At 34.8% G+C, this 13,453-nt stretch overlaps 1 non-coding gene across 1 annotated transcript; it reads right to left on the bottom strand.

Moving 5' to 3' along the window:
• Positions 1–11,476: 11,476 nt before the first annotated feature.
• Positions 11,477–11,580, bottom strand: LOC129404530 (U6 spliceosomal RNA). Its single transcript, XR_008629928.1, has one exon. It is a non-coding gene; the product is annotated as a U6 spliceosomal RNA (small nuclear RNA).
• Positions 11,581–13,453: the final 1,873 nt, after the last annotated feature.

The raw sequence follows: 13,453 nt of genomic DNA, 5'->3' as shown, positions 1-13,453 counted from the left end.
TCCTACCCTCTAAAAAGAAAAAGCTACCCAAGAAAACAAAAAAATTAAGATATTTTTAGATTTATATATATTATTTCTAGGTATATAATCCTTCAGCAAAAGACATGTTTTAAATGCCATGAATAAAATATGATTTATCTTGTAAAATATCTGACTGTACAAATTATCTTAGTTCATAAGATATTTTACTCTAAAAATGTCTTTTAAAGCATCATTTAATTATTTGTATTTGGCTATACTCATCTATAGTGGAGGCTACATATAAACCATGCATTTTAACCCTTGTACTATCTCTTCACTTCTTCTAGGATAATTTTACTCTGCACTGGAAAGAATACATTTCTTTAAAGTACTTGCATATTAATATTGTAATGCTGATAACATTAATGCAAATTGAAATTTTATTGTGAACAAACTCCCCAAATTTCCCATATTACTTTACACTGACAATATAACAATAGGTACAAAAATAATTTTGATTAGGGCCAGAGCAATAGTAGGGCACAGAACTTGCATGGGACCAACTTGAGTTCAATGCTCTGAGCCTGCCAAGAGTGATCCCTGAGCTCAAAGCCAGAAGTAAGCCCACAGCACCACAGGGTATAGCCCCAAGCCCAAAATTAACCAATTAATTAAATTTAAGCCATTCATTTATTAAATTGACAAGCACTTTTAGGTACTTAATCTGTATGACTAAATTTTAAGTGGAAAAGAAAATTAGCCATGTGTTTGGGTGTTTGGTTTGTTATGTTTTTGAGCTACATCTAGCTGTGCATAAGGCTCATTCCTGGTGCTATAAAAATTCCTCCTGATCATTTTTTGTCTTTAGTCTCTTGTCTCTGAACAGAAATCACTTTTGAAGAATAGGTATAAGACTATCATAATTATTTCTGAAGAATACAAACAGAACTTTCAAAAGTATTTTTTGTAATACACTGACAATTCAATTTGAATTTTGAATTCTTCTCTTTCTCTTTAGAAGCATCTACTTGATGCTATAAAATCTTTAATGTTTTGTCAACGCATTTAAAGTTTTTAAAAATTTTTGCCATCACATTTTAAACATTTTGGGGGTGAGGATTATGCCACACTCAGAAGTACTCAAGACTTACTTCAGGTTCTGGCCTTGGGATCATTCCTGGAAATACTTAGGGGACCGTATGTGATGCTGGGAATCAAACCAAGTAAGCCACATGCAAGGTGAGGCAAGTACCTAATCCCCTGTACTATCTCACTGACCCTGTAACTTTCAACATAACATAAGAACCAATTTCACTGATATTTGATACTTTGGGAAAAAGAAAAGATGTTAAACTTGAATAAATATGTGTAAGTCTTGGTATTTTAAAGAATTTGAGAAGACCTCTAAGGAAGGTATAGTCACATATCTCCAAGGGCCAGAGAGATTATACATTAGGTAGAGCACTTAGCTTGCCTATGGCTGACCTGGGCTTGCTCCTCAGTACTACATATGATGCCTGGGCATCCAGGAATAAGTTTGAAACAAAGCCAGGAGTAAGTCCTAAGCACAATCAGGTATGGTCCCAAAAATAAATACACACAAAATCTCAACACAAATACTCCTTATAGAAATATACTTTATTTTCAAATAAATAATGGAGTGTATAAGATGAAGGCAAAAAGTATGACTGACACATAAAATCTCTGACATTTTCTGTCAGGGTACTTTTTGAAAGAACAATGTTTTTATACATGCAGAGCAATGGTGGGTGCTATGTGGACAAATGAAAAAAATCAAACAAAAACCAAATTCCATACATTTAAGTTTTCCACACATTCTATTTTATTTTTTTAGTGTAGGAGTACTGCTATTTATTCAGCCATTGATTAAGCTCATTGAATTGGGCATGTACTTCACATTACTTTTTTTTATATTATTATTATTGTTGAGTCACCTTGAGATACAGTTACAAAGCTTTCATGTTCGAGATTCAGCCATGATAGAACACCCATCCCTCCACCAGTGCACATTTTCCACCATCAGTGTCCCCAATATATGCTGCCCCTCAATCCCACTACTCACCCTGCCTCCATTGCAGGCAATTTCCCCAATACTCTCTCTACTTTGGAGCATTATATTTTGCTCAGATTTTCCCACCACCATTCAAGCCTGCCTGCCAGGGACAGATGCTAGATCATTTATTGTCCATTGCTCATTTTTAATATCTTGGGTGACACAGCCACGTGCTTCTGGAATCCTAGATTGTAAATGGCTGGGTTCCAGAGCCGTTTCTGTAGGCACTTCATTCTGGGATTTAGTTGGGCATCTCTGGACCAGGGCTGTTGGTGTGCTAAGATGGTGCCCGAAGGCACATTGTTGGGAGGAGATCCAGGTTGACATGTGGGTGGGGACCTGGGAAGGGAGAGCCAGGCACATCTGCCACCATGTGGCATGGAGACTTAGTCCTGAAACTCGCATACCTGGGTCTTGCTTGTGGAAGCTCTTGGTCACCGGAGTTCCATCCAGAATACGTGAGGAGACTGCACCTGCTCCATCTGGGGTGCCCTGGTGAAATTGGCTTCGTATGTGGCCCAGAGAGATCTCGGATCTGTTTCCACACATTTTAAAAACTATGAGTAGAACACAAAATAAGTAAGGGGGGGAGACAAAAGAGAAGTGAGGAACTAGTAATTTGTACTGAGTACAAATGGTAAGAATAAGAATAACTTGATGAATAGTATTCTCTCAAAGTAGTAGCACTATCATCCCGTTGTTCATTGATTTGCTCAGGCGGGCACCAGTAAAGTCTCCATTATGTCAGATAACCCTCAAAAAGAGCAAACCATCTCCCTGTAAAATTATTCCCCTGCTGAGAGAGTGAGAGTGAGTGTGTGTGTGTGAGAGAGAGAGAGAGAGAGAAAGAGAGAGGGAGAAAGAGAGAGGGAGAAAGAGAAGGAGAGAAGCAAAAGGAAACTGTCTGCCATAGAGCCATAGAGGCAGGCTGGGGAGGGAAACAGGGGTCATTGGTGGTGGGAAATGTACACTGGTGGAGGGGTGGGTGTTGGATCATTGTATGGCTGATGACTGAAACCTGATCATGAACAGCTTTGTACTGTATCTCATGGTGGTGACTCAAAAAATTAAAATTAAAAAAATAAGATAAAATAAAATAATAAAAGTAAAATTATCCCCCTGCTGCTCACAACTCAATATAGTTCTTTCTCATTCAGGCCCTCCCATTCTTGTAAGTATGTTCTAACAAATTTCTGTCCTTTGGCTTCTAGGTTTGTAAATTCTTTTTACAAAGAACTTCACCAGGTCTTATTAATTCATTACCCTACCATTTCCTTTTTTGTAGTTGTAATTCTAAAGGAAATGAATTAAAAATTACTTGTAAATTTGTCACTCAGTAATCAAAGTTAAAAGGTTACATGCTATTGAACAATTATTGAATTCAAAGAAATCAAAAATGAAATAAGGGGCCAGAGAGTACAGTGGTAGGATATTTGCGTTGCATAAGGTAGACCTGGATTGGGTTCAATTCCCAGAATCCTATCTGATGCTCTGAGCACCACCAGGAGTGATTTATGAGTGCAGAACCAGGAGTAAACTCTCAGCACTGCTGGGTGTGACCCCAAAACAAACAAAAAGAGTGAAATAAAAAATAAATCTGAAAATGAAGGGAATAAAGGCATAACTCATGAGAATTTATGGAAATAGGAAAAATTATACTCTTTGCATGCTAAAGTCCCAGATTCAAACCCATGTCTCAGCTTGGAGTGACTCCTGAGCACTGATTCAGGAGTAGCACTGGACTATAGCACTGTTGTCCTGCTGTTCATCGATTTGCTCAAGTGGGCACCAGTAGCATTTCCACTGTGAGACTTGTTGTTACTGTTTTTGGCATATTGAGAATGCCTCGGAGAGATTGCGGGATACTCTCGGTAGCTTGCCAGACTCTCTGAGAGGGATGGAGGAATTGAACCTGGGTTGGTGGAGTGCAAGGAAAACCCCTACCTGCTGTGCTATTGCTCCAGCCTATTCAGGAATATCTGGAGATAACCACCTATAAATGCCAGTAATAAAAATGTTCTTACACTTAAAGAACTAGAAAAAGAAGTAAACCAACAAAAGTCTTTAGACAGAAATAACAGTCGTTAGATCAGAAATGGATGAAATCAAAATGAAAAAATAGAATCTAAAAGATTCATGATGCTGATAGTTGTTTCTTTAAAGTTATTAAAAAAGTAATTGACAAGTCATTAGCCATCTTACAAAAAGAGACAGAAAACACATGGACAAATAAGAAATGAAAGACAAGTTATATCAGATGCTACAGATACACAGAGGTCACAGCAAAGTATTATGTACATTATGTGGCAACAAATTGGACAAACTAGAAAGAATGAATTATTAGAAATATATAACTTCCAAGAATCCACTAAGAGTAACTAGAAACTCTGTAGAGACACACAATGAGTAACAAAAATCTCCCCCAAACAAAATCCAAAGACCAAATATTTTGACTCATATATTTTATCAAATTTTTAAAAAGCTAGTTTTTCTTATAATTTTCAAACTCTTCATAACACTTAATAAAGGACAAAACTCCAAACATAGTCTATGAAGCCAGCTTTAACCCAATTCTTTGACCTAATGGGAACTTTACACAAAATAATAAAATTGTAGCTTAGTGTCTCTGGTGAACATTGATGAAAAAATCCTCTGCAGAATCTTAGCAAATTAAATTAAGCATTATACTGATAAACTCAAGCTGGGTAAGAGGTGATTTAGTGTTTAGGGAGGTTGCCTTAGAAGAAGCTTATCCAATTTTGATTCCTGACACTATATATGGTCTCTTGAGCACCACCGGGAATGACCCAAATTGCCAAACAATAGGACTAATAAATGATTAATCCATAACAAGAACATTTGTTCTAGTGATGCAAAATGGTTCAATTTGTGTAAATTACTAAGTCTGCTAAGCCCACATCAACAAAAGAAGCAACGAAAGTTATGTTATAATCTCAATGCATAACAAAGAAACCATTTTACAACAATTAACATCTCTTTTTATAATTAAAAAAACCCTCAATAAAATGGATAAAGAAACATATTTCTACATAATAAAGGTCATGTTTGGAAAACTCAGAATCAATATCATATTCAATAGCAATAAAATGAAAATTTTGCTCAAAGATCAGGAACAAAAGGAAGGATTTTTATTCTTACAACTACTATTAAGTGTATTTTTGGAAGTCCTAGCAAGAAAAAAATAGATAAGAAAAACATATAAAAGTATCCAGATTAGGAAAGAAGAAATAAAATTTACTATCTGCAGAATACATGGTGATAAACATAAAAAAATTTTAAAGACATCAGTAAAATTGTCTAGAAATAATACATACATAAAAGTAGTAGCTTATAAAACATATAACTGTGGTTTCTATGTGCATATAGTAAGCTAACAGAATATGAAATTAAGAAAATAATGTGATTTAAAATCATGTGAAGAATAGTGATATACCTTGTAATAAATTTTACTAAATAAAAGCGCAATACATAGAGAATTATGATATATTATTAAACAAAACAAAAGATAAAAAGATATGGAAGGTACCCCATGCTCATTAATTAAGAGAATTTATATTGTCAAAATAAATGTACCACTTAGATACAGATTAAATATGATCCCCAAATCTAATAGCATTATGAGGAGAAATTAAACATAAAAACATAAAAGATATTTGGAACTACATAGATCCTTAATATCAAAATCATTCCTAGAGGGGCCGGAGCAATAGCACAGCGGGCAGGGCGTTTGCCTTGCACGCGGCCGACCCGGGTTCAATCCCCGGCATCCCATATGGTCCCCCAAGCACTGCCAAGAGTAATTCTTGAGTGCAAAGCCAGGAGTAACCCCTGAGCATCGCTGGGTGTGATCCAAAAAGCAAAAAAAAAAAAAAAAAATCATTCCTAGAAAAAGAAAGAAGATGGCAGATTCATGTTCTTTTACTTCAAGCTAAGTGATATTAATTATAAATAAATGGTATTGTAATAAAAATAGACACATGGTCAATGGAACAGAATTGAGTCCAGAAATAAAACCACAAGTATGGGGAAAACTAATTTTCAATAAAGAGGAAAAAAAGTCTCAGAAAATTGTGTTGATCAAACAAGACAGAATTCAAAATAATAAAACTAAACTATTATCTAATATCAAGCACAAAAATTAATTCAAAGCAAATTAAAGATTTACACCTAAGACATGGTGTATAAATGCATAGAAGAAAACATAGGCTATATGCTCCTTGGCATATATGTGTTTGGAGAATCAACTCTAATGGCCAAAGAATCATAAAGTCTAAATAATCAGCTTGAACTACACCACACTAAACTTTCTTCACAATGCATTGAAACAGCAGTGCATCCTACTGACTGTGAGAAAGTGTTTGCACATCACACATCCAATATGGGGTTGATAAAACACACAAATAAGTACTCATATCAATTTAAAAAAAGACTTAAAAAAGATCTGAATCTCTCTTCAGGAAAACAATCAAATGGCCAATAGGCACATAGAAAATGTTCAACATCTTTTACGATTAGGAAAATACATATAAAGACAACAATGAGATAATAATTTCAAATCTCTGAGAATGACTATTATTCAAAAAGAAACAATAAGCATGGGAGATGGTGTAGAAAGAAGCAATCCTTATACATTGTTGGTAAATATTGTTAGTGGTAATGTACAGTGCCAATATGAAGAGCATCACGGCAATACCACAAAAATTTAAAAAATAGAAGAAAATGTCATACTCTATATGCCACTACTGGATATTTAAATTCATACTAAAATACTGTTAATTTGACAAGGATTTTCATTCCATTGTTTATATTGCAACATTATTTAAATCAGCAAAGAACTGAAAATAACCCACTTTCCCACTGACTGACAAAGATAAAGAAGATGTGGTATACATGTTTGGCTATATAAAGATGTTGACTATTGGCAACAAGAATAAGCTGAAGGAGACTTTATATTTAGTGAATTGTATCAGATGAACAAACACAAACACTATGATTTCATTCATATGTAGGTAGCATACAGAAAAAATAAACATGAATTAGACAAAAATGAACTTTTAGACTATAGATGAAATTAACCATAACCACTGGAAAAGGAAAAGTAGGATCAGTAAAATAAGGATAAAGGAAACACTTGTATGCTTAATTTAAAAATTAGATATTGCCTGTTCACATGTTGATTTTCTGTAATGCATGCATAAAATGTTTATTATGATGCAACACTACTTCAATTAATTTTTTGAACAGCATAGTATCCATGAACAGATAGTATAAGCTTGATTAATTAAATAAGAATGAAGTTATAATTTTTCTTTTGCCTCATATATAAATCTTTGATGCATTTTGGGACTTAAGAAAATAGTATGAACTAAAAGACAAATTAGTAGATGTTCATTTATTTTGCATGTGAGGGAGATATAGTTTTAAGAAATTATTTTAAAACTACTTCCATCCAAATTAGTGGGCTTCTTTGAGTCATATCAGTATGTTTATAAGCAGAAGAAAATTAGAAACAAGTTCTGCATAGTCATGATAATAGCACAAACCTAAACATGAAGAGACTCTATAAATTTATAAGTTTAACTTCTGTCTAGACTAGTATTCGTCTTCATAAATTCAAATTGCTCTTCTTACCTACAAATCCTCTGAAGAGGAAATAGATACATGAAAGTGGTATCAAAATAGTGGTTTTTCTCTTTATTTTTTAAAAAATATTAAACATTATTACTACCAAAGAAAAGAAGTCTCAGTGAGGAAAATTAATTTTAGAGGATATTCTTGCCTTAGTAAAGATTAATATGCTTTGGCTCCCAAGACCCGAAGGACTGCCAAGTCTGATTGGGGAATATGACCTGCCATTGTGTCACCACCTCACATCTGCTAGATGCTGACAGTCACCCATTTTGGGGCAAATATCCTGACAAACACCATTCTCTCATGATTTATTTTGGCAAATTTGCAAGTTTCAAGGAACACTGCCAAAAAATAAATTATTCTTATAGGAATTCTTAACAAAAAATGTAATTATTTCTTTAGTTATTATGTACTGATGGAAGTTAGTGAAGCGAAAATCTGTAGGCAAAATATGCTCTTATGCATGACGATTACATACTTGCAAAAATCAATCATGATCTAATATCATAGTAGTGAAATCATATGGAAAGCTCAAAATTTCATGAATTGAAGACAAAGTTAGCTTGCATGCCTGTGTGTTAGAGAGTGAGTATAACTAACACAGTAATCAAGCATATTCAATATTCTTTATATAAAGCCTTTATAAAAAGGGAACTTTGTGATTTAGCTAATATCTAATCCTTAAATAGATAGATATATAATATATATGTAATGCATATAGATATATTACTATTAACTTAAAAGGCAAGCAACTTACAGTTAGCTATAAAAATTAAAATGTTGGTGGAGGAAAAGTCACACTGGTCACTACTGGAACATTGTAAGTCTGGTATTCAACTATAAATAATTTTGTAAATCATTATGTTTTAATAAAATAAAATTTAAAATTAAATTAAAATGTATGAATTTTAGAACACTCAAGAATTATTCAATTTGAGAACTTACAACCTGAAAGTTCTCAAAAATATTGTAAAATATAAAGTTACAGAGTTGAAAGTGTGATTATTTTAGCCCAAGTTTCATTGCCATATATGTTTTATATATGTTTAAATGGAAGCCCATTTGTTTATATTTGTTCTGATCTTTGCCAACGGAGTAAAATCACTGAAGACATTTCTGCATATATATCCTAGAGAGCAAGAAATATGTTTTCCCACAATATATTGTATAAATTTTCTCATACTATCTCAATGTATTGTGATATTGTCTAATATTACCAATACCATTATTGAGGTTTTCCTTGTTCTGTTTCAAGCACCCAGTTTCCAGATTAGCTTTCCATATATTTGAAGATCAACTTCTTATTTCTCTATCTTTATTTCATTGATATTAGAGTTCCTTTTTACTCCATTAGTACACAGCTTTTATTACTCTAGCATTATAGTACATTTAAAGTCATTTAAATTAACAACTTATTTTCCTTATTCTGATAGTAACTTTGGCTATTCAGGAAATGTTTTTGTTCCACATAAATTTTAGAAAAGTTTTGTTCTAAATTCTTGGAGAATGTCATTCAAATTTTGATGGAGGTAATAGTGAGTCTATATAATACTTTGGGATGAGGGTCATTTTAACAAAGTTAATTCTTCCAGTCCTTGAATATAAACTATTCTCCTCTTTCTTGGTGTCCTCTTCTATTTCTTTCAGTTATAACGTGTAGTTTAAAACGTGTAAGTCTTTCACATTCTTTGTTAAGCAGTTTTCTTAGATATTTGATATTTTTAACACAATTTTAAGTGGAGTTATCTTTTCTAATATCTTTATCTCCTCATTTGCTTCTTGCATATAGAAATAAAATTGATTTTTATGCTGTTCATTTGTTTGTTTTTTTAGGCCACACCCAGCATGGCTCAAAAGGGTTACTCCTGGTTCTGCACTCAGGAATTACTCCTGGCGCTGCTGGGGGACCATATGAATGAAAGATATAGAACAGGGTCAAGCTTTGTGCAAGGCAAGTGTCATATCCTCTGTCCTATCGCTCTGGTATGGCTGTAAATTGAATTTTTTTTAGTGTATGATATTGCATCCTACAACCTTGCAGCATTGTTTGTTGTTTCTAAGTATGTGAGCAGAGGTTTTAGGAACTTCCAGGTATAGTATCATGTTATTTGCAAATAGTGGCCATTTTGCTTCTTTACTTTCAATCTGGATCCCTTTAATTTCTTTTTCATGCTTAATTGTGACAAAGTCTTCAGAAGCTGCATCTAATAGTAATGGCAAAAATTTACATCCTTGGTTTGTGTCTGACTTCAGAGAGAAGGCTTTTCAGTTTTTTCTACTGAGTATGATATTACTTATGGGTTTTTCTTGGTAAATAATCATTATTATGTTGAAGTGCAATCCTTTTATTTATGAGGGTTTTATTATGAATGAATGTTGAAATTTGCCAAAAGTTTTCTCTACATTAGTTGATATGAATATATGATTTTATCTTTCTTTTTGTTTTTAATACCATGCTTGCATCCTTAGAATGAATCCCACTTAACCATGATGTATTATCCTTTTGTATGTTGTTGGGTATGTTCTTACAAGATCAATGTGAGGATTTTCACATTGATGTTATACAGATTTCAGAAATTTACTCTGATCATGAAACACAGATTACTAAAATTGGGGATAGTGCAATGAAAGTGTGGAGAGACCAACAACAATAGTGAGTTTTGTGTTGAAATATGGAATGTAATCAAGGTAAAGAGAAAATGAAGTGAAATTCATCAGTTACACAGTTGGGGGTGGGAGGCGGGGGCAGGAGATACACTGGGGTTTTGGGTGGTGGAATATGGGCACTGGTGAAGGGATGGGTGTTTGTATGACTGAGACATAAGCCTGAGAACTTTGCAACTTTGCACACGGTGATTCAATAAAATAAAAAAATAAATGTAAAAAAAAAGTGTGGAGAGGGTCTAACAGGCCTTCAGAGAAGTAGAGAACATTTTGGTCATGAGTGTGACTGGTAATTGTATCCCTAAATAATATAAGTATTTGCAGTCTTGAAAATTAATATTACTGCATTTAAAAATAATTAAAATAAATAATAACATTGGAGGATTGTAAACTCTGAGCATCATAGTAAATTATTTAGAAAGCAATTTAAAATTTTAGTCACTTTCAACAGATACAATTTGTGAGACAGAAAAGGGAAGAAGTCTAGTAGTTTTATTTTTTAGATTTCCTTGTTAATATTTCAGGGAATTTTTGTTTTAATTTATTTTAAAAACTGAAATATCATAGTTTACAATAGTCTTTATACCATCCTTTATACTTTCAGTGCCACTAGAGTCCCTCCATTAGTGTGTCAAGACAATTCCATCATTGTCCCATGGTCCCCTAATAATTCCTTCTTAATCTTCAGCAGTTCCCAGTTCTACTGATCATGTTTCAGCATTTGTTTCCACTGGGAATTGTATAATCTCTTTGAATGAATCAGAGCATCTATTATCTGTCCTTTATTTTTTTCTCTCACTTCATGTAGCATGATTTCATCAAAGTTGCAGAAAACTGCAAATTTTCTCATAAATGAGAAGTATTTTACTGCATAGATGTAGATAATGATGTAGAACCGTAGCACTGTCATCCCATTGTTCATCGATTTTCTTGAGTGGGCACCAGTAACGTCTCCATTGTGAGACTTGTTACTATTTTTGGTATATCGAATGTGCCTTGGGGAGCTTTCCAGGCTCTGCTGTGGGGGTGGGATACTCTCGGTAGCTCAGAGAAAGGAATCAAACCCGGGTCGGCCATGTACAAGGCAAACATCCTACTCGCTGTGCTATCTATCGCTCCAGCTCAAAAAATATGGAACACTTCATGAATTTGCATGTCATCCTTGCGCAGGGGTCATACAAATCTTCTCTGTATCGTTCCAATTTTAGTATATGTGCTGCCGAAGATACTGATATATGTCACAATATCTTTATCCTCTGTTGTTGGGCACTGGAGTTGTTTCCAGATTTGCACTATAAATAATGCTGCAAAAAATAGGTGTACATATGTCCTTTCAATTTAATAATTTTTGATCTTGGAGAAGATGACCAGGAATGGAACTGCTAGGCTGTATAAAAGTTCTATTTTTAATTTTTAACGGAGTCTTCAAAACATATTCTGAAGAGACTGAAGTAGGAAACAGAGCCCCCACCCCCACCCCCTGCAGCTGTGAGTGAGAGTTTCTTTTTCATTACATTTCTACCAGCACTTACTGTTTTGGAACTTTTTGATAGAGACCTTTATTGCTGGGGTGAGATAATATCTCATTTTCATTTTGATTTGAATATCCCTGGCAATCATTGACAAAGAACATTTTTTAATTTATTTTTTTAATTAGTGAGTAGCCATGAGGTTATAAGTTATAAATTTACCCATCTTTGTGCTTGTGTTTCTCTCATACATTGTTCGAGAACCCATCCCTCCACCAGTGTCCATTCTCCACCAGCAATGAATCCAGTATCCCTCCCACTCTCCAATTTCGTCCCCCCACCCCCACCCCACTTCACCTCTGTGGCAGGGTATTTCATTTTGTTCTCTCCTTTTGGGTGTTGTGGTTTGCGATAGGGGTATTGAGTGGCATCGTGTTCAGTCTCTAGTCTACTTTCAGCAATCATCTCCCTTCCCGCGTGGGATCTCCAACCATATTTTACTTGGTGTTCCCTTCTTTATCCAGGCTGCATTTCCCCCAGCATGTGAGGCCAGCTTCCAAGACATGGAGCCAACCTCCTTGTATTATATACTACTCTTCTTGGGTGTCAGTCTTCTATTATGTTATTTTATATTCCACAAATGAGTGCAGTCATTCTATACCTGTCCCTCTCTTTCTGACTCATTTCACTTGGCATGATAGCTTCCATGTTGATCCACTTATATGCAAAGTTCATGACTTCATCTTTTCTAACAGCTGCATAGTATTCCATTGTATAGATGTACCAGAGTTTCTTCAACCAGTCATCTGTTCTAGGGCACTCGGGTTTTTTCCAGATTCTGGCTATTGTAAACAGTGTTGCGATGAACATATAAGTGCAGATGTCATTTCGACTATACTTTTTGGCTTTTCTGGGATATATTCCCAGCAGTGGTATTGCTGGGTCAAATGGGAGCTCAAACTCTAGTTTTTTGAGAATCGTCCATATTGTTTTCCAAAAGGGCTGAACTAGCCAGCATTCCCACAAGCAGTGTAGAAGGGTCCCTTTCTCCCCACATCATCTCCAACAGTAGTTGCTTTTGTTCTTTTGGATGTGTGCCATTATCTGTGGTGTAAGGTGGTATCTTATAGTTGTTTTGATCTGCATCTCCCTGATGATTAGTGATGCAGAGCATTTTTTCATGTGCCTTTTGGCCATTCGTATCTCTTCCTTAGAAAAGTTTCTGTTCATTTCTTCGCCCCATTTTCTGATGGGGTTGGATGTTTTCTTCTTGTAGAGTTTAACCAGTGCTTTATATACCCTTGATATCAACCCCTTATCGGATGGGTATTGGGTGAATATCCTTTCCCATTCTGTAGATTGTCTGACAAAGAACATTTTTTCAGTTACCTGTTGACCATCTTTATGTCCTGTTTGGGGAAGTTTATGTTCATCTCTCCCATGTTTTGGTGGGAGGTTTTGTGTTTATTTCTTGGATATTAGCCCTCTGTTTGATGTGTAATGTGCAAATATTTTCTCCCACCATGGAAGGGAGTCTTCTCATTTTAGGTCTTTAACAGTGAAGAAGCCCAGGGCTGGAGTAATAGTATAGCGCGTAGGCCGTTTGCTGACCCAGGTTCGAATCCCAGCATCC

The sequence above is a fragment of the Sorex araneus genome, chromosome 4, assembly GCF_027595985.1.
Source record: "Sorex araneus isolate mSorAra2 chromosome 4, mSorAra2.pri, whole genome shotgun sequence".
Lineage (NCBI taxonomy): Eukaryota > Metazoa > Chordata > Mammalia > Eulipotyphla > Soricidae > Sorex > Sorex araneus.
This window is presented reverse-complemented; position numbering and strand designations above follow the sequence as displayed.